Source organism: Ranitomeya variabilis, chromosome 3 (assembly GCF_051348905.1).
Source record: "Ranitomeya variabilis isolate aRanVar5 chromosome 3, aRanVar5.hap1, whole genome shotgun sequence".
In the NCBI taxonomy this organism is placed as follows: Eukaryota; Metazoa; Chordata; class Amphibia; order Anura; family Dendrobatidae; genus Ranitomeya; species Ranitomeya variabilis.
The window spans coordinates 620,135,930-620,162,916 of NC_135234.1; the positions used below are offsets into that span (position 1 = coordinate 620,135,930).

Here is a 26,987-nt window from a genome sequence, read left to right on the forward strand (position 1 = left end):
CTTCCTCACACAGGTATGATGGTTACCACTGCCGCCCGTACTGTATATCCACAATAACCCCCCACCCATACAGTATATCCTCCTCAGCCCTCTAATGCAGTATGATGTCCAAAGCCCCATTATATAGTATGGTCACACCACAGCCCCTCTCAGTAGTATGATGTACACAACAGCCCTCTATATAAAGTATAATGTCCCCCACAGTCTCCCATATAATATGATGTATCCTATAGCCCCTGTTGTGATGTTCCCCACAATCCCTTGTGTAATGTCCACACAGCCAACCCCTCATAATGTCCTCACATCTAGCCCGTCATAATGTCCCCACACAGCGTCGGACTGGAACACCTTGGGCCCACCAGAGAAAACCATTCTTGGGGCCCACTATGTAGCTACATAGAAGTAAATACAAGACCACCAATTGTGTGGTAAAACGCGCTAATATCAGGGTATAATATAAGGTTGTACACGTCTTAATTATGTAGCAGGGGTTGGGGTAGCCCCCTCATAGAATATAAAGTAGCCCCCTCATAGAATGTAAAGTAGCCCCATCATAGAATATAATGTATCCCCGTCATAGTATATAAAGTAGCCCCCTCATATAGTATAATGTAGCCCCCTCACAGAATATAATGCAGCCCTCATATAGAATATAATGTAGCCCCTCATAGCAAATAATGCAGTCCGCCATAGAATATAATGTAGCCCCCCATATAATATAATGCAACCAGCATCAGAGTATAATGTAGCCCCCCATAGGGTATAATGTAGCCCCCTTAGAGTATAGTGCAAGCCCCTCATAAGGCATAATGCAGCCCCCCCTAGAATATAATGTAACCCCCTCAAAGGGTAAAATGCAGCCCCCTTCAAATAGTATAATACAACCCCCCACAGAATATAATGTAACTTCCTCAGAGTATAATGCAGCCCCTTCATGGAATATAATGTAGCCCCCTCATAGGGTATTGCGCTGCCCTCCTCATAGGGTATCATGCTGCCCCCTCATAGGGTATCATGCTGCCCCTCCCTCATAGGGTGTCATGCTGCCCCCCTCATAGGGTAAATCATGCTGCCCCCCTCATAGGGTATCATGCTGCCCCCCATAGGGTATCATGAAGCTCCCCCATAGGGTATCATGCAGCTCCCCCCATAGGGTATCATGCAGCTCCCCCCATAGGGTATCATGCAGCTCCCCCCATAGGGTATCATGCCGCTCACTCCCCCATAAAGTATCATGCAGCTCACCCCCATAGGGCATCATGCTGCCCCCCCTCATAGAGTATCATGCAGGTCACTCCCCCCATAGGGTATCATGCAGCTCACCCCCATAGGGTATCATGCAGCTCTCCCCCCATAGGGTATCATGCAGCTCACCACCCCATAGGGTATCATGCAGCTCACCCCCCATAGGGTATCATGCAGCTCACCACCCCATAGGGTATCATGCAGCTAACCCCCCATAGGGTATCATGCAGCTCACTCCCCCATAGGATATCATGCAGCTCACCACCCCATAGGGTATCATGCAGCTCACTCCCCCCCATAGAATATCATGCAGCTCACCCCCTCATATGGTATTATGCAGCTCACCCCCATAGGGTATCATGCAGCTCACCCCCTATACGGTATCATGCAGCTCACCCCCCCATACAAACAGGACTCACTGACATATTAAAAAAAAACAATACTCACCTCTCCTCCTTGCTCCCATGCCGATTCCAGCGGCAGCTCTGCTCCGATGTCAGGAGCTGCGCTGCAGTCAGCCTCACACACAGCAGGTATGCGATGAAGTGACATCATCGCGCACTCGCTGTGTGTCAGAGGCGAGGGGAATGACGGAAGAGGGAGCGTCATCAGACGCTCTCTACTCCATTAACGAGCGCTGGGGGGCAGCGCTGGCGCCGGGACCCCCTGGCTTACGGCCCCATAGCAGCCGCATGGGCTGGGGTCCCCTGAGGGAGTATGGGCCATGGTCTGCGGGCCCTGATAGCGGGCAGTGTTAGCTGCAGCATGCGACAAACAATGCCCGCTATTAAAGTGAAATGAAGTCATTCCTCTCCACGCCCATGGGGACGTGGGAAAGCGTGAATATTCATTTCACTTTAGCAGCGGGAACAGGCTTAGGCTTCCTGTCACCCGCTGCTGCTCCGCTGGCACTGGGGGCCCCATAGCAGCTGCGTGGTGTGCCGATATTAGCGACATCCCACTGGCTGGGGGCTCCTGGAGCAGCGGGGGCCCTAGGCAGCTGCTGGCCCTGTATTCCAGCAGGTGTCAGGGCCTGGGCCCAACGGAGAATCCTTTGGTTCTCCGGTGGCCCAGTCCGACCATGTCCCCACATCCAGCAGAACTTGTAATGTTCCCACATCCAGCCCCTCATAATGTCCGCACATCCAGCCCCACTCATAATGTCCCCACAGCCTGTCCCTCATAATTCCCCAATTCAACCCCTATAATGTCCCCATGGCTAGCCCCTCATAATGTCCCCACAGCCCGGCCCACTTTTAATGTGCCAACAGTCACCCCTTATTGAAACAGCCCCCATTTATTGGCAAAGTAAAATAAGAAAAATAAAAAAAATGTGTCGAATGCATTAAAATGATCATGCTTCTTAAAGAATTTGTGCATTTTACAACAGCAGATTCTGGATTAAGAATGATGCACAAAACTTCATGAAATACACATGCTAAACCCATTCACACCTAATAGACATGGAGAGAGTTACCCAAAGGGGAATAATATAGAAAATATTCCTTTGATCAGATAAGATGTTAGCTGGAATTTCTTGCCCAATACCAAAAAAAAAAACCCACAGACAAGTGTTCAGTGGAAATATGAAACGTTTCTTTCATATGTCCCACAAGTGATTACAGTAAATGGCTGATGACTGACTATTATGCAGATCATGTCAGGAGTTAAGTTTCCTGACCCCAGGGAAAATTCTCCCCTATTGCTAGATTTACATCTTTGTTGGAGGCCTCTTTTGCAGATAATGTCATGATTTGCTAGAAAAAATAGCACTGCATACATGACACAATTATGGAACCCGGAATGACCCCGTTAGAGTCCCATAGGGTTTAGTAAGTGTTATTAGCATCCATCATATTACAAATTATTATTATTATTTATTGTTATAGCGCCATTTATTCCACGGCGCTTTACATGTAAGGAGGGGTATACTTAATAAAAACAAGTACAATAATCTTGAACAATACAAGTCATAACTGGTACAGGAGGAGAGAGGACCCTGCCCGCGAAGGCTCACAATCTACAAGGGGTGGGTGAGAATACAGTAGGCGAGGGTAGAGCTGGTCATGCAGCGGTTTGGTCGATCGGTAGTTACTGCAGGTTGTAGGCTTGTTGGAAGAGGTGGGTCTTCAGGCTCTTTTTGAAGGTTTCGATGGTAGGTGAGAGTCTGATGTGTTGTGGTAGAGGGTTCCAGAGTAGGGGTGATACGTGAGAGAAATCTTGTATACGATTGTGGGAAGAGGAGATAAGAGGGGAGTGGAGAAGGAGGTCTTGTGAGGATCGGAGGTTGCGTGTAGGTAAGTACCGGGAGACGAGGTCACAGATGTATGGAGGAGACAGGTTGTGGATGGCTTTGTACGTCATGGTTAGGGTTTTGTACTGGAGTCTCTGGGCAATGGGGAGCCAGTGAAGGGATTGACAGAGGGGAGAAGCCGGGGAATAGCGGGGTTACAAGTGGATTAGTCGGGCCGCAGAGTTTAGAATAGATTGGAGGGGTGCGAGCGTGTTAGAGGGGAGGCCACAGAGCAGGAGGTTACAGTAGTCGAGGCGGGAGATGATGAGGGCATGGACTAGGGTTTTTGCAGATTCTTGGTTGAGGAATGAACGGATTCGTGAAATATTTTTGAGTTGAAGTCGGCAGGAAGTGGAAAGGGCATGGATATGTGGTTTACAAATCCAACACACCATCATTTCATATTTCCTGATTTAACAATTGGTACTGTCCTACACATTAAAGGGATTACAACAAAGGGGTTAGCCAGGACTATTCTTTTTTTTTATCATGGGCCTAAATACTAACAGGCAGGCAGTTGCTACCTACATACCTGACTGTTGCAGCCAGCGCCAATCTCTGCTAGCTCAGAGTGGTCACAGACCGCTCCTGTTGGTGATTCAGTAGCTTCTGCTGACGTCACGCCGACAGAGCAGCAGCTTCTCTTCTGCTCTGCTGTGTTGATGAGGCGAGACTACAGATATCATGTAGAATAACAGTTGGCTCCCCGTTACCTAACTGCAATGATCAAGCTATCAATCAGCATGATGTCGGCAGTCACGCCTAATCGACAGAAAAGCCCAGAAGAGAAAGAGCTGTTCTGCATTATTAATGTAACACACACTCACTTATGGGTAATGGAAAAGAGGGAAGACCAGCTACAAGGAGACGCCACACACACACCCAACTAGTCCCTGTACAAACCAGAAGGACCCCAGCAACACAACTCAAAAACACCATCTTGGACCTGGCTCCCTAATAGGCTATCAAGAGGTTTCTTGATTTCTCGTACTTCCTGAGGAACCAGAGGGAAAGCCACAACACATTGCCAGCAAGAGAAGAGGAAAATGTGCAGGAAGATATGAAATCCCAGTGTGAGAAAATTAATACACGTTCATATAAGGTAGAGAGGGAAAGCTAAGGAGAGGCAAAAGCAAACAGGACAAGAATAACCTCCCAGAAATGTAATGAGGTGAAAGTAAGAAAAAATGAGAAGGAAAACAAACAGACTGCAGGAATTCAACTGGTGTTTACCATAGAAGGTAAACATCTTAGCTGAAGGGCTCCTAAATCCAAGTTCGCCTACAGGTATAGCCAGCAAGGAAGAGCATGGAAGAATGAACATATAAAACCTAACCCAAAATGTAGTAGGGCAGGCCAAGCTGGAAAAATGAAAAACATATTGTGAGGAGCAAACCAAGAGGGGGGAACAAAGACAATTGGAACCATCAGCATTTGGACAGGGAAGAAAAGGCAATAGCTCAGTAGAATATATCTGGTGTCCCTTATAATGCTACTCTTCAAAACAACCACTTTCAAGACCACAACTTTTTATACTTTTTTCAATTCGCATATGTCCCATTAAACTTTTTAGATAACTATAATAGTTTCTCCACATTTTGTCTAAAAAGCCATCTAGATATTCAAAATTCACCTATTTTAGCTTTATTACTGTAAAATCATATTTTAATGAGTTTTATTTTTGCTTAAAGAATTAAAGCAAATTAATGACTGCATTTACTTATTTCTATTTATTATGAATGTGTTATTTGTTTATCATATGTTTTGGTGACAACATTTAATAATTTTGAAAGATTTCTCCCAATTTATATAATCTATCGTTTTAGGACCATTTATAGCAGAGGTGCCCAACCTGCGGTCCGGTGGACACAAGCTGCACACGATGCCATTCTGTGCAGCCTCCAGCGATAGGGACTGAAAATTGATCGATAAATTAATTATATGTGAGCAGCCACACACAGATGAGAAGTGGCAATCAGCTGAGGAGCAGGGAGTGACAAGTATTATTGGTGCTCTGTGTAGACATCTCTGGATACCTTATACAGGTCCTTCTCAAAAAATTAGCATATAGTGTTAAATTTCATTATTTACCATAATGTAATGATTACAATTAAACTTTCATATACTATAGATTCATTATCCACCAACTGAAATTTGTCAGGTCTTTTATTGTTTTAATACTGATGATTTTGGCATACAACTCCTGATAACCCAAAAAACCTGTCTCAATAAATTAGCATATTTTACCCGACCAATCAAATAAAAATGTATTTTAATACCAAACAAAAAAACCATCAAATAATAATGTTCAGTTATGCACTCAATACTTGGTCGGGAATCCTTTGGCAGAAATGACTGCTTCAATGCGGCGTGGCATGGAGGCAATCAGCCTGTGACACTGCTGAGATGTTATGGAGGCCCAGGATGCTTCAATAGCGGCCTTAAGCTCATCCAGAGTGTTGGGTCTTGCGTCTCTCAACTTTCTCTTCACAATATCCCACAGATTCTCTATGGGGTTCAGGTCAGGAGAGTTGGCAGGCCAATTGAGCACAGTAATACCATGGTCAGTAAACCATTTACCAGTGGTTTTGGCACTGTGAGCAGGTGCCAGGTCATGCTGAAAAATGAAATCTTCATCTCCATAAAGCATTTCAGCCGAGGGAAGCATGAAGTGCTCCAAAATCTCCTGATAGCTAGCTGCATTGACCCTGCCCTTGATGAAACACAGTGGACCAACACCAGCAGCTGACATGGCACCCCACACCATCACTGACTGTGGGTACTTGACACTGGACTTCAGGCATTTTGGCATTTCCTTCTCCCCAGTCTTCCTCCAGACTCTGGCACCTTGATTTCCGAATGACATGCAAAATTTGCTTTCATCAGAAAAAAGTACTTGGGACCACTTAGCAACAGTCCAGTGCTGCTTCTCTGTAGCCCAGGTCAGGCGCTTCTGCCGCTGTTTATGGTTCAAAAGTGGCTTTACCTGGGGAATGCGGCACCTGTAGCCCATTTCCTGCACACGCCTGTGCACGGTGGCTCTGGATGTTTCCACACCAGACTCAGTCCACTGCTTCCTCAGGTTCCCCAAGGTCTGGAATCGGTCCTTCTCCACAATCTTCCTCAGGGTCCGGTCACCTCTTCTCGTTGTACAGCGTTTTCTGCCACATTGTTTCCTTCCAACAGACTTACCATTGAGGTGCCTTGATACAGCACTCTGGGAACAGCCTATTTGTTGAGAAATTTCTTTCTGGGTCTTACCCTCTTGCTTGAGGGTGTCAATGATGGCCTTCTTGACATCTGTCAGGTCGCTAGTCTTACCCATGATGGGGGTTTTGAGTAATGAACCAGGCAGGGAGTTTTTAAAAGCCTCAGGTATCTTTTGCATGTGTTTAGAGTTAATTAGTTGATTCAGAAGATTAGGGTAATAGGTCATTTAGAGAACCTTTTCTTGATATGCTAATTTATTGAGACAGGTTTTTTGGGTTATCAGGAGTTGTATGCCAAAATCATCAGTATTAAAACAATAAAAGACCTGACAAATTTCAGTTGGTGGATAATGAATCTATAGTATATGAAAGTTTAATTGTAATCATTACATTATGGTAAATAATGAAATTTAACACTATATGCTAATTTTTTGAGAAGGACCTGTATACTAGGTCTCTTAACCTGTTTGGCACTCAAGAAAGAAGTATGTGAATTAGACAAGTGGTTGTGTTTAGGGCTCGCTGCACTGTAGTTTATGGGAGTTCTGAATCACTAGGCAGTAAACAAAACAAAAATCTTTTTTTTTTTGTCCAAGGGCCACATTGTCATACTGAACCAATCTGAAGAGCCACAAATAAATTGGTACTTAAATGAATACATCTCCACAACCATTGTCACTACATTAATACATCATCAGAACCAAGTATTGAGTATTTGAGAAGACTTTGTAGAGTTTCTGCTCAGTTTCTGTACCAAAAAATCAGCATGAACACAACTAAACGTATACTGAGTTTTTGCAGCAGAAATTCAACCAAATCCACCTCATAATTGCAAAATTAAGGTTTGAGGATTTTTCAATTTTAAGATGAAGCATGTTATGGATTGCTACATGATCAGAACCACCATCAGTACATGAATGCAGCACCAGAACCACCATCAGAACATGAATACAGCACCAGAACCACAGTCAGTGTGACGGCGGTGGGTGTGGACCCAGTGCACCATGAACCGGGCATACTCTGGAGGTGTGTGACTCTGGAGGTGTGTGACTAAGCCACCGCCTGGTTTTTGCTAGAGCCTCTGGTGATGAGGCTAGGCTAGGTTGCAGGTACAGTGCCTTGCGAAAGTATTCGGCTCCCTGGAACTTTTCAACCTTTTCCCACATATCATGCTTCAAACATAAAGATGCCAAATGAAAATTTTTGGTGAAGAATCAACAACAAGTGGAACACAGTTGTGAAGTTGAACGAAATGTATTGGTTATTTTAAATTTTTGTGGAAAATCAAAAACTGAAAAGTGGGGCGTGCAATATTATTCGGCCTGTAAGAGTCATGTCGGTCTGGTAGTCGGGGGCAGGTATATCTCACCCAGGTATTTGTCCTATGTGAATTAGGCCGCTCAGTATCTTCAGGATACCGAGGGGTTAATAAGTGCAGGAATAAAGGCTGACCAGCTGGAGGTTTCAGGTGTCAGCCTGGGGCACACAGAATGCCTGTCTGTGTGAGGCAAACGTGAGTGAGAGCTGTGCTCATGACCTGTGTAATGTTAGCTGGGAGGGAGAAGCCCCCCCAGTTGTTAGATAGCAACGTATTTGTTTAGTTAGCGCCGGACAGGCAAGGATTTATTTTTATGTTTTGTTTTCTGTATTTGCTTTCGCTTTAATAAACCTGACCTGAGGTCAGTCAACTTGGAAACCTGCTGTCGCCTCAGAGTTCAATGCACAAACCACGTGACCTTTGACCCCAGCAAAGGCGATCCCGGAGTGTTTTGTCACAGGCCCCTTTAACTTAATACTTTGTTGCGCCACTTTTTGCTGTGATTACAGCTGCAAGTCGCTTGGGGTATGTCTCTATCAGTTTTGTACATCGAGAGACTGAAATTCTTGCCCATTTTTCCTTAGCAAACAGTTCGAGCTCAGTGAGGTTTGATGGAGATCGTTTGTGAACAGCAGTTTTCAGCTCTTTCCACAGATTCTCGATTGTATTGAGGTCTGGACTTTGACTTGGCCATTCTAAAGTCATGTCAGACGCTGTTCATACTAGGGCGTTCGACAGACAGCGGTAATTCCGCTTTTGTCCACTATTTGCTCAGTGGCGTCGGCTAGATTTTATCTAGCTGGTCCGGGATTAATTTAGCTGGTGGTCGGATTGGAAGCTGGGTCACGCCCACTGCCTTTAAATTGTTCTTCTGAACATTGGGCGTCGCCGATTATAGCTTCTGTCTTGTGCTTGGTTATCTCGGTCTGGAGTGGTGGTCTAGGAAAAGGAGTATCGTATCTGGTGGTGTATATTTCCCTTTGTCATATTTTCCTCCTTCCTATATTTGTATTTGTTTTGCCCTGTGCACTTATTGTGTATTCCTGAGTGACTGCGGCGTGGTGTATATTTTCCTTTATCCTTGTCTTTGCCTTCGTTGCCTAACGCTAAGACTCTGGCTCAGGAATTTGTGCAGGAGGTGGTCAGACTTCATGGGGTTCCGTCTGACATCGTTTATAGAGATACTCAGTTTGTGGCAAAATTTTGGAAAGCGTTTTGCTCACGGCTGGGGATCAAGTTGTCTCATTCTTCAGCGTTTCATCCTCAGTCGAATGGTCAGACCGAGCGTATGAACCAAAATTTAGAGCAGTACTTATGCTGCTTTGTTTCTGATAACCAGGAGGAGTGGTCGACGTTCCTTCCTTTGGCTGAGTTTGCCATCAATAATCACCGTCAGGAGTCTTCTGGGGAGTCTCCGTTTTTTTGTGTTTACGGGCTACATCCTCAATTTTGTACTTTGAGTCAGGGGGGCTCTTCCGGCGTCCCGGAGGAAGACCAGTTAGGAGCACAACTGTCATCAGTCTGGAGGAGAGTTACACAGCGCTTGTTGAGCGCGGGTGCTAGGTACAAACGTGTGGCTGACAGAAGGCGTGTGCCAGGTCCGGACCTGAGTGTGGATGACTGGGTGTGGTTATCCACAAAAAACATAAGACTCAAAATACCATCCCTTAAATTGGGTCCTAGGTTTATTGGTCCATTTAAGGTCACCGCTGTCATTAACCCAGTAGCTTACCGATTGGAGCTTCCTACGGTGTATAAGATACACAACGTGTTCCACAGATCGTTGCTAAAAAAGATGGTGGGTCTTGTGGATGCGACACCAATGCCTTCTCCAGTCTTGGTGGATGGTAATTTGGAATTTGAAGTCTCCAAGGTGGTTGACTCTCGTGTAGTGCGCCGCACCTTACAGTACTTGGTACACTGGCATGGTTATGGGCCGGAGGAGAGGTCTTGGGTACCAGCCTCGGACATTCATGCGGATCGGCTGGTCAGTATGTTTCACCGCCATCATCCGGACAAGCCGGGTCCTATAAGTCGTGAGGGCCCTGGGGTCCCTCGTAGAAGGCGGAGTACTGTCATGTCGGACGCTGTTCATACTAGGGCGTTCGACAGACAGCGGTAATTCCGCTTTTGTCCACTATTCGCTCAGTGGCGTCGGCTAGATTTTATCTAGCTGGTCCGGGGTTAAATTAGCTGGTGCTTGGATTGGAAGCTGGGTCACGCCCACTGCCTTTATATTGTTCTTCTGAACATTGGGCGTCGCCGATTATAGCTTCTGTCTTGTGCTTGGTTATCTCGGTCTGGAGTGGTGGTCTAGGAAAAGGAGTATCGTATCTGGTGGTGTATATTTCCCTTTGTCATATTTTCCTCCTTCCTATATTTGTATTTCTTTTGCCCTGTGCACTTATTGTGTATTCCTGAGTGACTGCGGCGTGGTGTATATTTTCCGTTATCCTTGTCTGTGCTAACTGTGGGTATTGGTTAGTGGTCTCTTCACTGGGAGGTGGGTAGTGGTTTCAGCCAGTGGTTGTAACTGAGATAGGGTGAGGATGGAGGCCCAGACATGCACACCATCAGTGTAAACTCTGGGAGAAGAGTCAGTCAGGGTTTCCCAGAGTTGAGGGAAATCGCAGGGGCCCGGGTTATTAGCTCTTGCCTACCTAAGTTTCCCGTGACACCTAGGTTTCCCGTGACATCTAATATCTGGATACATTTATTTGTGAACCATTCCATTGTAGATTTTGCTTTATGTTTGGGATCATTGTCTTGTTGGAAGACAAATCTCCGTCCCAGTCTCAGGTCTTTTGCAGACTCCAACAGGTCCTGTATTTGGCTCCATCCATCTTCCCATCAATTTTAACCATCTTCCCTGTAGCTGCTGAAGAAAAGCAGGCCCAAACCATGATGCTGCCACCACCATGTTTGACAGTGTGGATGGTGTGTTCAGGGTGATGAGCTGTGTTGCCTTTACGCCAAACATGTCATTTGGCATTGTTGCCAAAAAGTTCGATTTTGGTTTCATATGACCAGAGCACCTACTTCCACATGTTTGGTGTGTCTCCCAGGTGGCTTATTGCAAACTTTAAACAACAATTTGTATGGATATCTTTGAGAAATGGCTTTCTTCTTGCCACTCTTCCATAAAGGCCAGATTTGTTCAGTGTACGACTGATTGTTGTCCTATGGACAGACTGTCCCACCTCAGCTGTAGATCTCTGCAGTTCATCCAGAGTGATCATTGGCCTCTTGGCTGCATCTGATCAGTCTTCTCCTTGTTTGAAATGAAAGTTTAGAGGGATGGCCAGGTCTTGGTAGATTTGCAGTGGCATGATACTCCTTCCATTTCAATATGATCGCTTGCACAGTGCTCCTTGGGATGTTTAATATTTTGGAAATCATTTTGTATCCAAATCCAGCTTTAAACTTCTCCACAACAGTATCACAGACCTGTCTGTTTTGTTCCTTGGTCTTCATGATGCTCTCTGTGCTTCAAACAGAACCCTGAGACTATTACAGAGCAGGTGCATTTATACGGAGTCTTAATTACACACAGGTGGATTATATTTATCATCATTAGGCATTTAGGACAACATTGGATCATTCAGAGATCCACTATGAACTTCTGGAGTGAGTTTGCTGCACTGAAAGTAAAGGGGCCGAATAATATTGCACGCCCCACTTTTCAGTTTTTGAATTTCCACAAAAATTTAAAATCACCAATACATTTCGTTCAACTTCACAATTGTGTTCTACTTGTTGATTCTTCACCAAAAATTTACATTTGGTATCTTTATGTTTGAAGCATGATATGTGGGAAAAGGTTGAAACGTTCCAGGGAGCCGAATACTTTCGCAAGGCACTGTATTTATTTTTAGAGCACCATTGATTCCAATGGTGCTTTACATGAGGAGAGGTTACATAAAAAATACAAATAGAAATTACAATTAACAAACTAATAGTGAGAGACAGGTACAGAGAGAATAGAGAAGAGAACCCTACACTTGTGGCCTTACATTCTACAGGATAATGAGGAAGGAGACAGTAGGTTTATAGACTGCAGCCGCTCTGGTGTTGGTGAGGTGGCAGCGGGATCATTGCAGGCTGTTAGCTGTTCGGAAGACATGGGTTTTCAAGTTATGCTTGAAAGTTCCAAGTGTAGGGGATAATCAGATGTATTGGGCCACAGAATTCTACAGGATGGGGGATACCCCCTGACGAAGGCAGACGCCGAAACATGCGTCGGGGCAGGGCGCATCCCGGGGACTCTGACTGTACAGGCACAAGGTAATCTATTGGGTGGCTCATGGCTAACTTTTGGATGTGATTAATTATACCTTAAGCTATGGATGCATACATATGCTTGGTGACTAGCAGCCTCATTCTAGCCCCCATACATGATGAACTTAGTGTATACTGGTTTAACTCTTGAAATGCCTGCACACTGTTTACATTTGCCTCTTGATTAGATTATATTGCACTTCCAATTTTTTGTGGTATAATGACCTTTTATAAAACTATATAAGCATACCATGATGTAATAATTTTTTCTGGGCCACATTGTGTATATTTATATTGAGTTTCAGTCAATCAGTGTCCCCCAAGTTGCCCCCTTCTTTCCTTTGGTACCTTCCCACCCCTCCCTATGGTTTATGTATCGTTAAATAAATATTTTCTTTATTTAAAGAACTGGATATTTGTTCGGGTTCCTTTTTTCGTTGTGAATTAGGATGGGGGATACTCATAGAAAAGTCTTGCAGGCGACTGGATGAGGAACGTACGATTGCGGATCGGAGAAGTAGGTCTTGGTAGGACCAGAGATTATGTGGTGGAAAATATTGGGAGATTAGCTCAGAGATATGTAGGGGGACAGATTTTGGATGTCTTTGTAGGTCACTGTTAGTAGCTTTAAGTGGATATGGTGTGGAAGTGTGGAATTGGGAGACAGTTAAGGGATTTGCAAAGAGAAGCGGAGGAGTAGTGAGGACAGAAGTGGATTAGTAGGGGAGCAGAGTAATGGACAGACTGCAGAGGTGTGATCATGTGATGATGATGAGGTCCTAGACCCCACATGTAGTCAAGGCCATTTGAGTGACATGGGCAGGTCGGAGGAAGAAGTGGTGGTTACGCTGCCTCAGCTGCACAGCAAACGATGGAGCAGGGTGCAAAAATGCCAAGACCGACTCCTAGCCATTAGGTTGGCTGCTACCGCACACCGTGGACGTCCCTATCCTTTTCTCTGTCCATGTTGTCTCCTCCTCCTACTTCTCTTCCTCCACTATCTCCTCATGTGGTCAGAAAGTGCGGGCACTGGGCAGCGTGCGCACTTTTGGGATTCTAACCCTGCAGCAGGCGATAGTGTCCGAGCCGCAGCAGGTGATAGTGGAAATTTTTATAAACAGCTATCTGCTATTGCTATGGGGAGCAATTTTACACCTATATGTTTGCTGAGTATTATCACCTGGTTCAGGGAAAGATTTATACATATCAATCCATTGTATTTAAAAGAAGCAGACATGATTCATATGTTTCATGAGTGCAATTGGGTGATTGTTATCCCTTTTAAACATAATATAAATTGGAGGAATTGAAATGGGTACTATCCAATCTCAGCAAGACTTGTGCTGTCAGTCAGTCTTGCAGAGTATAAGGCTATGTGCACAAGATGCGGATTTGCTGCCAATCCCCCGCAGATTTTTCCGCGCAGAATAGCTGCAGATCCACACTGTGATGTACAGTACAATGTAAATCAATGGGATAAAAAAATAGCTGTGCAGATGATGCGGAAAAATTAGTGCGGAATTGCTGCGGATTTCAAAGAAGTGCATGTCACTTCTTTTGTGCGGATCTGCAGCGTTTCTGCACCCTTCCATGATAGAAATCCGCAGTGGCAAAAACCGCACAAAATCCGCATAAAAACCGCGGCAAATCCGCAGCTGCGGATTCTGCCAGGAGATGCGGATTTTGTGCAGAAAATTCTGCACCACTTTTCCTTCGTGTGCACATAGCCTGAATCAGATAAGGCCTCTTTCACACTTCCGTCGTTTGGCATCCGTCGCAATCCGTCATTTTGGGCAAAAAACGGATCCTGCAAATGTGCTCGCAGGATGCGTTTTTTTGCCCATATACTTGTATTAGCGACGGATCGCGACGGATGGCCACACGTCGCGTCCGTCGTGCGATGGATCCGTCGTGTTTTGGTGGACCGTCGTCACAAAAAAGTTCAAGTGAAAGTTTTTTTGTCCGTCGCGTCGGCCATTTTCGACCGCGAAACTCCGCCCCCTCCTCTCCGGACTGCAGAATGGGCAGCGGATCCGTCGAAAACTGCATCCTCTGCCCACGTCGTGCCCACGTCGCATTGTGACGGACCCGTACCGACGGAAGTGTGAAAGAGGCCTAAGTCATTAAACTATTTGATAAGGAGGGTAATATCTCCCTAACTGCCCCCCGTGTAAATATAGAGGCAGCTGGGCCTGAGGCAGAAAGTGTTTTGGTGCATGTCCTATCACCACCGAGGATTGCTGGATGTTTATGGATGGAGGGAAACAGAGGGGATGTTTATATGGAGCGGGGATGGATAGTTGATCTAATCTATTATATTGTATAATATCATAAAAAATATGCTAATTAATATATTATCTGCTTAGTAGCATAGACAAGGACCAGCCTGTGTTTCTTTTTTACTTCTATATTGGACAAAAAGGGAAAGCGAAATGATGATATAATCTAAAGGTGCATATCGTAGCTTCAGATTTCATCATTGTAATAATGCCTAAGGACCTGACAAAACCTTATTGTAAGTTTGTGTGTGCACCATTTTTGGTACAATGAGAATGTAGAAATATATATTTCCGGGGGCCTAAGCTGATAAATTAAAAGACAGAGTCTTTCTTGTTAATTTACAGGATTGTGGCTGCTATTCTCTAGTTTACAAGGGCGGCCTCATTACCGAAGGTTTCAGAGCAGATGACGCACTAAACCTGCCAGTGAAATGCTGCTGGCATCAAATCTCTGCATCCTGTTGTCAATTTAAATTTGCTTAGGACTAATGGCATCAGCTGCTATAATTCAATTGCTGTTCTACCCACTCGGTTTAAGGCTGCCGTCACACTAGCAGTATTTGGTCAGTATTTTACATCAGTATTTGTAAGCCAAAACCAGGAGTGGGTGATAAATGCAGAAGTGGAGCATATGTTTCTATTACACTTTTCCTCTAAGTGTTCCACTCCTGGTTTTGGCTTACAAATACTGATGTAAAATACTGACCAAATACTGCTAGTGTGATGGCAGCCTAAAGCCGAATTTTTGCAGTATCACATTGATTTGATTATATCAGTGTTCATCAGGAGGTGTAAAGGATGCGACCTGTGAAGTAAGGGGGCCCCTCGATGTCAGCGCCTATTTCAGCTGGATGTGCATCCTTTGACCACGTTTACACGTTCAGTATTTGGTCAGTGGGAGTGAGGACAGGTGAGAAAAATAGTCTGTTTAGTTTTGCTTTTTTTTTGTTTTATTTAATGTGTATGTGAAAAGCGCCAGGATGGGGGGCATTGTTACAGGATGGGGACTAATATGTACTATATTATTACAGTATGGGGCCAGGATGAAGGACATTATGCCAGGGTAAGGGACATTATTACAGGATGGAGGCCAGGATGAGGGACATTATTATAACATTTGGACTGAACAGGACATTATTACAGGATAGGAACCAGGACAAAAGACATTATTAATGTTTGGGTGCCAGAATGAGGAACATACGTTATTAGTTTAATTACCGTGTTATGCCAGCGACTCACACTCCTTCTAAGCGCTGCCCTACTCACTGAAGTACACGACCATCCCTCTGAGCTGTCTTGTACAACACTTTGAGCTCTGCTGTTTTTTCTGCCTCTTGCTGTGACTCTCCACATGGGTATAGGGAGGCATGGCCAACTCTGCAGGAATTTGTATCCACTGTGTCCTGCAGAGATCTGCTTCCTCAGCTTATCACTTGCCACCAGGTGATATATCAGGGAACGCCACCTTCCACTCCTAGACTAGGTTCCTAGTAGATTTTCTCTCCTTCCTGTGTTTCTCCTGTTAACCTGGCTTGTTTACCATTTATCCTGATCTTTCTGTTCCTGACTTCTGCTATGTACATTTAATCTGTGCCCTGCCCTGACTTCGGGTTGTCTGACTACATCTTTGCTTTCATTATCCTGTACCTCGTACCCATGTCTCTTACCAGGCACGGACTGGGGCTAAAATTTAGCCCTGGCATTTGAAATCACATAGGCCCATGCTATCCCCATCCCCAACCCATATTACTAATATTACCCTGCATGGAAGAATTCAAGATTTACTGCAAGATCAATATTTCTAATGATATCTCCGTCACAACTATTAACAGTATGGGTGTCTTGAGAACACTGATACTGTTAACAATGTAGCAGATAAGGTGGCCCATGACCAGACAGGCCCTCCTAGCATTTGCCAGAATTGCCAGATGGCCAGTCCGCCCTGCATCATGCATAGAATGTTCCCACGGTGGTGGATTTGTGACATCAGGCATAGAATGTTCTTACAGGTGATATTTGTGACATCACACATAGAATGTTCCCACAGGGGGGATTTGTGACATCACGCATAGAATGTTCCCACAGCGGGGGATTTGTGACATCACGCAAAGAATTTTCCCACGGGGGGGGGGGTTGTGACATCACGCATAGAATGTTCCCACAGGGGGGATTTGTGATATCACGCATAGAATGTTCCCACGGGGGGATTTTTTACATCACTCATAGAATGTTCCCACGGGGGGATTTGTGACATCACGCATAGAATGTTCTCACGGGGGGGATTTGTGACATCACGCATAGAATGTTCCCACGGGGGGATTTGTGACATCACATATAGAATGTTCCCACGGGGGGAGATTTGTGACATCACGCATAGAATGTTCCCGCAGGGGGGATTTTTAACATCATGCATAAAATGTTCCCACGGGGGGATTTGTGACATCACACATAGAATGTTCTCACGGGGGGGGGGATTTGTGACATGATGCATAGAATGTTCCCACGTTGGGGATTTTTGACATCATGCATAGAATGTTCCCACGGGGGGATTTGTGACATCACGCATAGAATGTTCTCACATGGAGGAATTTGTGACATCACGCATAGAATGTTCCCATGGGAGGATTTGTGACATCACGTATAGAATGTACCCACGGGGGGGGATTTGTGACATCACGACTCACCCTCCGGTCAGTTGTTGCAAACCCAGGAACTGCATCAGAGTGGTACCTGTGACAATCGGCACCCGAGCCTATCCTCACCATGAGAGGCTCTAGTGAATATCCGGTAGTCACTTAGGCCTCTTTCACATATCAGTTTTTTAGAATCGGTCACAATCCGTCAGTGTTGAAAAGACGGATTCTGTACAGATTGTAAAAAACTGATGCACTGGATCCGGTTTTTTTACAGATCCGTCGAAGCAGCTGTCTCAGGAATTTAAAGGAACAGAATTCTGGAGAGAGAGAGAGAGATTTTCCCTGAATGGAAAAAATTAAAGGAATAGAAATTCTTGCAGGCGTTGACGGACAAAGATGGATCCTGTGCCCATAGGTTTCCATTATAGCCAACGACGGACGGCGCAGGATTCGGCGCTGTCCAACTTTTCAACGAACACAAAAAACGTTACTTTGTCCGTTGTCTCCGGCCGATGGACAAAGACTACAACGGATCCGTCAAATGACGGATGAAACAGAAGGCCATCCGTCAAAATCCGTCGCTAATACAGGTCTATGAGAAAAAAAACGGATCCAGAAGCAACATTTGGCTTCCGATAGTGCGCATGTGCACTGTAATTCTTCCAGCACATCACTTCCTCGGTGGCTATCGAACCAGCACAGTGTGCATGTCTAATGACTTCATCGGGTGCTACGTCACCGGCATGCGCACAGCTTGGTGATGGTTGTGGAGGAAATCACATTCCATGTGTCTGGAGTCCAAGGCGCATGCGCCGATAATTGTCAAATAATTGACAATTATCGGCGCCTTTTTAGTGTGTGTGTGTACATATATATATATATATACACTCACCGGCCACTTTATTAGGTACACCATGCTAGTAACGGGTTGGACCCCCTTTTGCCTTCAGAACTGCCTCAATTCTTCGTGGCATAGATTCAACAAGGTGCTGGAAGCATTCCTCAGAGATTTTGGTCCATATTGACATGATGGCATCACACAGTTGCCGCAGATTTGTCGGCTGCACATCCCAAAGATGCTCCATACAAGGCAGGATGGATCCATGCTTTCATGTTGTTTACGCCAAATTCTGACCCTACCATCCGAATGTCGCAGCAGAAATCGAGACTCATCAGACCAAGCAACGTTTTTCCAATCTTCTACTGTCCAATTTCGATGAGCTTGTACAAATTGTAGCCTCAGTTTCCTGTTCTTAGCTGAAAGGAGTGGTACCCGGTGTGGTCTTCTGCTGCTGTAGCCCATCTGCCTCAAAGTTCGACGCACTGTGCGTTCAGAGATGCTCTTAGGCCTACCTTGGTTGTAACGGGTGGCGATTTGAGTCACTGTTGCCTTTCTATCAGCTCTAACCAGTCTGCCCATTCTCCTCTGACCTCTGGCATCAACAAGGCATTTCCGCCCACAGAACTGCCGCTCACTGGATTTTTTTTCTTTTTCGGACCATTCTCTGTAAACCCTAGAGATGGTTGTGCGTGAAAATCCCAGTAGATCAGCAGTTTCTGAAATACTCAGACCAGCCCTTCTGGCACCAACAACCATGCCACGTTCAAAGGCACTCAAATCACCTTTCTTCCCCATACTGATGCTCGGTTTGAACTGCAGGAGATTGTCTTGACCATGTCTACATGCCTAAATGCACTGAGTTGCCGCCATGTGATTGGCTGATTAGAAATTAAGTGTTAACAAGAAGTTGGACAGGTGTACCTAATAAAGTGGCCAGTGAGTGTATATATATATATATATATATATATATATATATATATATATATATATATATATATATATATAATATATTATTATATTATTATATTACTTGCATGAGACAAGACACTTTATCCACTCCCCTTTGATAAAGCAAGCAAGGGGCTTCAAGAAAGGCTGTAGTGGTCTGGACCTACTATGGGTAAGCAAGTGCTTAATATTGTGGCATCTCATGCTATTGACACATAGGTACAGTATATCCTACTATTATCCACAGTGTTTCTTACTTATTCAAGGGCTTCAAGGAGGACTGTAGTAGTCTGGACCTACCATGGGTAAGCAGGTACTTATTCCTGTGGCATCTCATGCTATTGACACATAGGTATATCCTACTATTATCCACAGTGTTTCTTACTTGGTGCCACTTGTATGCAACGCTATTATGGAAGGAAGATCCTTCTGTGGTTGTTGTTCGATTGTGGTCGAAAAGGGGCCGAAGGCTTGAGAGAAATGCATTGAGAACCAAAGAGTCTGTCTTGCTGAACCGTCAGTTAGACTCCCTTGTTGTGAAAAATGGATTGCTTTACTGAGTGGTCAAGCGTCAGAACAGGGAAGTTCGTAGACAGCTGGTGCTTCCAACTCAGTTTCAGAAGATGGCAATGAAGGCGCAGCATGACGACAGTGGCCACATGGGTGCCGAGAAGACCACTAGTCTCATAGCAGATCAGTTTTACTGGCCAAGAATGGAAGCTGAGAATTACTGTAAATCTTGTGCGCGGTGAGCCCTGAGAAAAACTTTGCTTTCTTGATCTGCCCCCCTTGTTAACATTACAAGTTATGGCATCTTTGAACTAGTGTACATCAACTTCCTTTCAGTTGAGCCTGATGAAGGAAATATCAATTCTAGTGGTCACTGATCATTTCACAAGATATGCTCAAGCTTACAACACCAAAGGTCAGAGGGCAACTACCATGGCCAAAATATTGTGGGAGAAATTCTTGGTGCTTTAAGGGCTGCCAGCACATATCCATTCTCACCAAGGAAAAGACTTTGAGAATCGACTAATTTAGGAATTGTGTGAGATTTGTGGGATCAAGAAATCCAGAACCACACTGTTTCATCCTCACAGAGGTCCTCAGCCTGGAAGGTTCAACCGTACTGTCACGATTGGACTGGCGAGTAAACTGGGACCAGGGGTTCCTCTCCTGGCCCTAACTCTAGGGTTCGTCCTAACTTGCCCTGTTCCCCGGGATACCTCAGATGGCGAGGATGCCGGGGCCTCCTCCCTTGCCCTCCTATCTGCAGCCCTGTGCCTATCCCCTTCCCCACCCGGGGAAGAGAGTTGCTATCGTGTACGCAGTACACCAACCCGACAAACAGGAGAACTGTTGTGGATTCTGTTTTTGGGCTCCCTCTGGTGGTTACAACTGGTACTGGGTGACTTTGGTGGGTTGCGGTTTCTGGTTTCCACCTGTCCATCAGAGGCTGGGTGTTTCCTATTTAACCTGGCTTCCCTGTCTTTCCCTTGCCGGCTATCAATGTTCTCAGATGTTCTCAGTTTGGTTCTGACTACCTGCTTCCAGATCTCTCAGGATAAGCTAAGTTATGCTTTTCAGTTGTTTTGTTTTTTTGTCCAGCTTGCTAAATATTACTCTATGCTAGTTGGAAGCTCTAGTGGGCTGAGGTGCTCCCCATGTGCCATGAGTTGGCACATGGGTGCTTGTAATCTCAGGATGGTTTTTGATTAGGGTTTTTTGCTGACCGCTCAGACCCCTTTTGTATCCTTCTGCTTTCTAGTTATAGCGGGCCTCGTTTTGCTAACTCTATTTTCATATCTATGTGTGTGCCTTCCTCTCATTTTCACCGTTAATACATGTGGGGGGCAACTATACCTTTGGGGTTTATTTCTCTGGAGGCAAGTTAGGTCTTTATTTTCTCTGCAGTGCTAGTTAGCTCTTAGGCTGGCGCGAAGCGTCTAGAATCAACGTAGGCACGCTCCCTGGCTATTTCTAGTTGTGTTTGTCAGGAGTAGGGCAGCGGTCAGCCCAGGTTCCATCACCCTAGAGCTCGTCCGTTATTTTAGTTATTTTTGCTTGTCCAGTGCGATCCCCTAGCCATTGGGATCCATAACAGAGAACCAAGACAAGGGTAAAAATAAACTCCACTCACACAAAATATGCTCTCACAAATAACAGAGGTATTCACCAGGGTGTGAAGGACGGGGGAAGTAAATAAGGCAGGTAAGAATGAGGAATTTCCAAGCGTACAAAACCAAACAATTGTCGCACAATAAATTCCCTTAGCTCTCCAAACACTAGCTCCTCACTACTCCAGGTCTATCAAGCAAGTGCTATCTCAGACAAGGATCTGACCAGAAGGCCTAGCTTTTATAGGAGAGAGGAGTGGCTAACCAAGTACAGCTGAAAGCAGGGATTTCCACATGGCCTATTAACCCCTGTCCTGCTGAAAGAAAACCAACACCTTTAATACACTGGAGAAGTGCTTCTTCTCAGCGGCGAAGCAGGAGCCATCAGACGCCGCGGTCTTCTGGTACTGCTCTGTCGCGGTAACTCCGTGACAGTACCCCACCTTCTGTGAGGGACCTCCGGACTCTCAGGACCTGGTTTATCTGGGTGGGCCGCATGAAAGGCCCAAACCAGCCTGACCGTATGGACGTCAGAAGCAGGAACTCCCATCCTCTCCTCAGGACCGTACCCCTTCCAATGCACCATGTATTGAAGTGACCGACGAACAAGACGAGAGTCTAAGACCTTAGCTATCTGAAATTCCAGGTTACCATGGACAACGACAGTAGAAGGTGGCAGAGGTGAAGATCCTGCAGATACCACGTACTTCTTGAGAAGTGAATGGTGAAAAACATTATGGATTTTAAAAGTAGGTGGCAGAGCAAGGCAGAATGCTACCGGATTGACGACGGCCAAGATCTTATAAGGACCAATAAACCTGGGACCCAATTTCCAAGATGGAACCTTTAGCTTAATTTTCCTTGAGGACAGCCATACCAATTCATCAACACACAGGTCCGGACCCACCAAACGTCTCCGATCAGCCACACTCTTATATTCGGAACCCGTCTTTTGCAAATTATTAATCACCCCCTGCCATTTAGTAGAAATAGAAGAAGAGAACCATTCTTCCTCTTGTAAACCAGAAGGGCGATCACCATTGAACGAACTAAACTGCGGATGGAACCCACATGCCCCGAAAAACGTGGACTTACCGGTTGATTCCTGACAGCGATTATTAACTGCAAATTCAGCCAACGGTAAGTAGGTCACCCAGTCCTCCTGATTCTCAGACACAAAACATCTAAGATATGTCTCTAAACTCTGGTTAACCCGTTCAGTCTGCACATTAGATTGCAGGTGAAAAGCTGAAGAAAAAGACAAATGGATCCCCAGATGGGTACAAAACGCCCTCCAGAATTTGGAGATTAACTGCACCACCCGATCCAAAACAATATCCGTAGGAATCCCATGCAGTCTTGTTATTTCCCTGACGAAGATTTGCGCCAGAGTTTTGGCGTTAGGCGAAGCTGACAAAGCAATAAAATGAAAGTCAGTATATGGCTGTCATGTAGGAGCGCTGAGGAGGCAGCCCAAAGGATGAAAAAAGTGTCGAGTACCGCTGCAGCTCCAGCCGAACACCTCCAAGGGAGGAAGGAAGCAGGATATGGTGATGGGATTCGGTCACAGGAGTGCTGAAATGAAACACTAGTGCAGCGCCCCAGAGTCCTGGTCGTTGCAGTACTGTGGCTCCGCCGCTAAGGGGGGCTATGGTACGTCTGATGGCACTGAAGGAGTTCATCTGACCAGGTATCACATACACCAATACATTTCACAGTCGGGCCTCCAGGGGGAGCTAAGGGTGCTATTTATTAGGCCACTCCTCACCGTGTGGGTAAACTGGGGGTCAGGCAGGAAGTTAGTTCAGAAAGCTGACTGGGTTGGAACCAGGCAACACCTTGTGGCAGAGGGTGTTGTGGGGAAGATTCGGTAGGGTCCCTGTCAGGTTTGGGACCCTGACAGAGGCCTGGCAACAAGAAAGAACGTCACGGGACCGTGCCTGCTCAGCATAGCGGCGGTGCCCTAAGAAAGGATCAGAAGCGAGATATATTGTGCTGAGTGAGAAACGAGATCAAAGCAAGAAGGAGATTACCGGTAGGAGTCGTGCTGTAAGATCGAGGCAACATCCTACTGAGGCGCACAACCGGCGGCCAGAACGCCGAGGAAGTATTCATATATCTAGCTCCAAGCAATACTTCAAACCAACGGCAGGACAGTCAGTCACAAGCGGGCTGTCTCACCTAAATCACCTATGCAGACTTGGGGGGCAACCTGTGGAGAGGGGCGACTCTAGGGTCCCGGAAGAGCTCCGAGCCTACCCGTCATACGGGTGCGTCCCAACCATAACACCGGGAGGGACGGAGGATTAGCAGAACATCATCTAATCGAGTTGTTGTGAGGGAACACGAGAAACAGACACAACAGTTGTGGGGACTATCCCGTAAGCACAGCAGGGGAGGACCACAACACATAGCGCTAGCAGGAAGGCACAGATTTCCACCTGCAAGGAGAACTCTGGAGGTGCCATCCGACCGGCCGGACTTGCGCAGCCTGGTGAACCGTATTCCGGACTGAGGACCCAGAGACCTTCAGTAAAGAGGTAAAGAGACTGCAACCTGGTGTCCTCGTTATTTACTGCACCGCACCACCACCACTATCTACATCTATCACTGTACGCCCCTCAGCAGGGTCACGGACCGGGTCTAGCCACCGTGACAACCCCAGAGCAGAGACTCAGAGGCCCGGTACCGGGTACCCCTCGGCCCTGCGGCAGTGGGGGCTGTTGTGAATTTGGTTTCTGGGCTCCCCCGGTGGTTACTGGCGGTACTGAACTTGTGTGCTTCATCTCCTCTGTTCACCTGTTTCCATCAGGATGTGGGAGTTTCTATTTAGCCTTGCTCCTCAGTCATTTCTATGCCGGCCAACAATGTTACCAGAAGCCTTTCTGTTGCATGTTCCTGCTCCTAGACTACTATCAGCTAAGTTGGACTTGTAGTCCTAAGATTGTTTTGCATTTTTGTTCCAGTTCTCTGTTTTTGAATATTTCTGAGGCTGGAAGCTCTTGTGAGCTGAAATTGCCACTCTGGTGTCATGAGTTGATATTAGAGTCTTAAAGTAATTTCAGGATGGTGTTTTGAAAGGGTTTTCAGCTGACTGTGAAGTTTCCTTTTCTGTCTTCCTACTATCTAGTAAGCGGACCTCAATTTGCTAAATCTATCTTCATACTTCGTATGTCATTTTCCTCTAAAATCACCGACAATATATGTGGGGGCTACTGTCTGCCTTTTGGGGAAAATTTCTCTAGAGGTAAGCCAGGTCTGTATTTTCCTCTGCTAGGGTCAGTCAGTCCTCCGGCTGGCGCTGGGCGTCTAGGGATAAAACGTAGGCACGCTACCCGGCCACTGTTAGTTGTGCGGTAGGTTTAGCTCACAGTCAGCTCGAGTTCCCATCTTCCAAGAGCTAGTCCTTTTGTATGCTTTACTACGGTCTCTTGCCATTGAGAACCATGACAGTTTGGCCGGCCAAGAGTTAAAATAATTGGCAGTAGAAAGGAGAGAAAAGAAGTCTGCAGCGAATTTTTTTTTTTTTTTCTGAGTTTGCTCATTAGTTGATTCACTTGCATCTCTGCTTACTGCAGCCTTCGTCTCTCTCTCCTTCTAATTCTTGAATGGTTCTGATTTCACCTGATTAAAATGGATCCTCAGAGTTTAGCTATTGGTTTGGATAATCTCGCTATGAAGGTTCAAAGTTTACAGGATTTTGTAATTCATGCTCCTATATCTGAACCTAGAATTCCTTTACCTGATTTTTTCTCCGGGGATAGATCTCGCTTCCAGAATTTCAAACATAATTGTAAATTATTTTTGTCTCTGAGATCTCGCTCCGCTGGAGATCCTGCACAGCAGGTCAGGATTGTAATTTCCTTGCTCCGGGGCGACCCTCAGGATTGGGCATTTGCTTTGGCACCAGGGGATCCTGCGTTGCTCAATGTGGATGCGTTTTTCCTGGCTTTGGGGTTGCTTTATGAGGAACCTCATTTAGAGATTCAGGCTGAAAAAGCCTTGATAGCCCTGTCTCAAGGGCAAGATGAGGTTGAAATATACTGCCAAAAATTTCGTAAGTGGTCTGTGCTTACTCAGTGGAATGAGTGTGCCCTGGCGGCGAATTTCAGAGAGGGTCTCTCTGATGCCATTAAAGATGTTATGGTGGGGTTTCCTGTGCCTACAGGTCTGAATGAGTCCATGACAATGGCTATTCAGATTGATCGGCGTTTGCGGGAGCGCAAACCTGTGCACCATTTGGCGGTATCTACTGAGAAGGCGCCAGAGATTATGCAATGTGATAGAATTCTGTCCAGAAGCGAACGACAGAATTTTAGGCGAAAAAATGGGTTATGCTTCTATTGTGGTGATTCAACTCATGTTATATCAGCATGCTCTAAACGTACTAAGAAGGTTGATAAGTCTGTTTCAATTGGCACTTTACAGTCTAAGTTTATTTTGTCTGTGACCCTGATTTGCTCTTTATCGTCTATTACCGCGGACGCCTATGTCGACTCTGGCGCCGCTTTGAGTCTTATGGATTGGTCCTTTGCCAAATGCTGTGGGTTTAATTTAGAGCCTCTGGAAGTTCCTATACCTCTGAAGGGTATTGACTCCACGCCATTGGCTAGTAATAAACCACAATACTGGACACAAGTAACTATGCGTATTAATCCGGATCACCAGGAGATTATTCGCTTCCTTGTGTTGTATAATCTACATGATGTGTTGGTGCTTGGATTGCCATGGCTGCAATCTCATAACACAGTCCTCGACTGGAAAGCAATGTCTGTGTTAAGCTGGGGATGTCAGGGGACTCATGGGGACGTACCTTTGGTTTCCATTTCGTCATCTATTCCCTCTGAGATTCCGGAATTTTTATCTGATTATCGTGACGTTTTTGAGGAGCCTAAACTTGGTTCACTACCTCCGCACAGAGATTGCGATTGTACTATAGATCTGATTCCGGGCAGTAAGTTTCCAAAGGGTCGTTTATTTAATCTATCTGTGCCTGAACATGCTGCTATGCGGGAATATATTAAGGAGTCCTTGGAAAAGGGACATATTCGTCCTTCGTCATCTCCCTTAGGAGCCGGTTTTTTCTTTGTATCTAAAAAAGATGGCTCTTTGAGGCCGTGTATTGATTATCGGCTTTTGAATAAAATCACGGTTAAATATCAGTATCCTTTGCCACTGCTTACTGATTTGTTTGCTCGAATAAAGGGGGCCAAGTGGTTCTCTAAGATTGATCTTCGTGGGGCGTATAATTTAGTGCGAATTAAGCAGGGGGATGAGTGGAAAACCGCATTTAATACGCCTGAGGGCCATTTTGAGTATTTAGTAATGCCTTTTGGTCTTTCAAATGCCCCTTCAGTCTTTCAGTCTTTTATGCATGACATTTTCCGTGAATATTTGGATAAATTTATGATTGTGTATCTGGATGATATTTTGATTTTTTCGGATGACTGGGACTCTCATGTCCAACAGGTCAGGAGGGTTTTTCAGGTTTTGCGCTCTAATTCCTTGTGTGTAAAGGGTTCTAAGTGTGTTTTTGGGGTTCAAAAGATTTCGTTTTTGGGGTACATTTTTTCCCCCTCTTCCATTGAGATGGACCCTGTCAAGGTTCAGGCTATTTGTGATTGGACGCAACCCTCTTCTCTTAAGAGCCTTCAGAAGTTTTTGGGCTTTGCTAATTTTTATCGTCGATTTATAACTGGTTTTTCTGATGTTGCTAAGCCGTTGACTGATTTGACTAAGAAGGGTGCTGATGTTGCTGATTGGTCCCCTGCTGCTGTGGAGGCCTTTCGGGAGCTTAAGCGCCGCTTTTCTTCCGCCCCTGTA

At 45.5% G+C, this 26,987-nt stretch overlaps 1 protein-coding gene across 1 annotated transcript in view; it reads right to left on the reverse strand.

Moving 5' to 3' along the window:
- Window positions 1–15,984, reverse strand: part of MED4 (mediator complex subunit 4) — a 59,330-nt gene extending 43,346 nt beyond the window's left edge. Inside the window, exon 1 of the mRNA XM_077297402.1 lies at window positions 15,841–15,984. The gene's annotated coding sequence lies outside the window, so the exon portion shown is untranslated. The remainder of the gene's footprint in view (window positions 1–15,840) is intronic.
- Window positions 15,985–26,987: the final 11,003 nt, after the last annotated feature.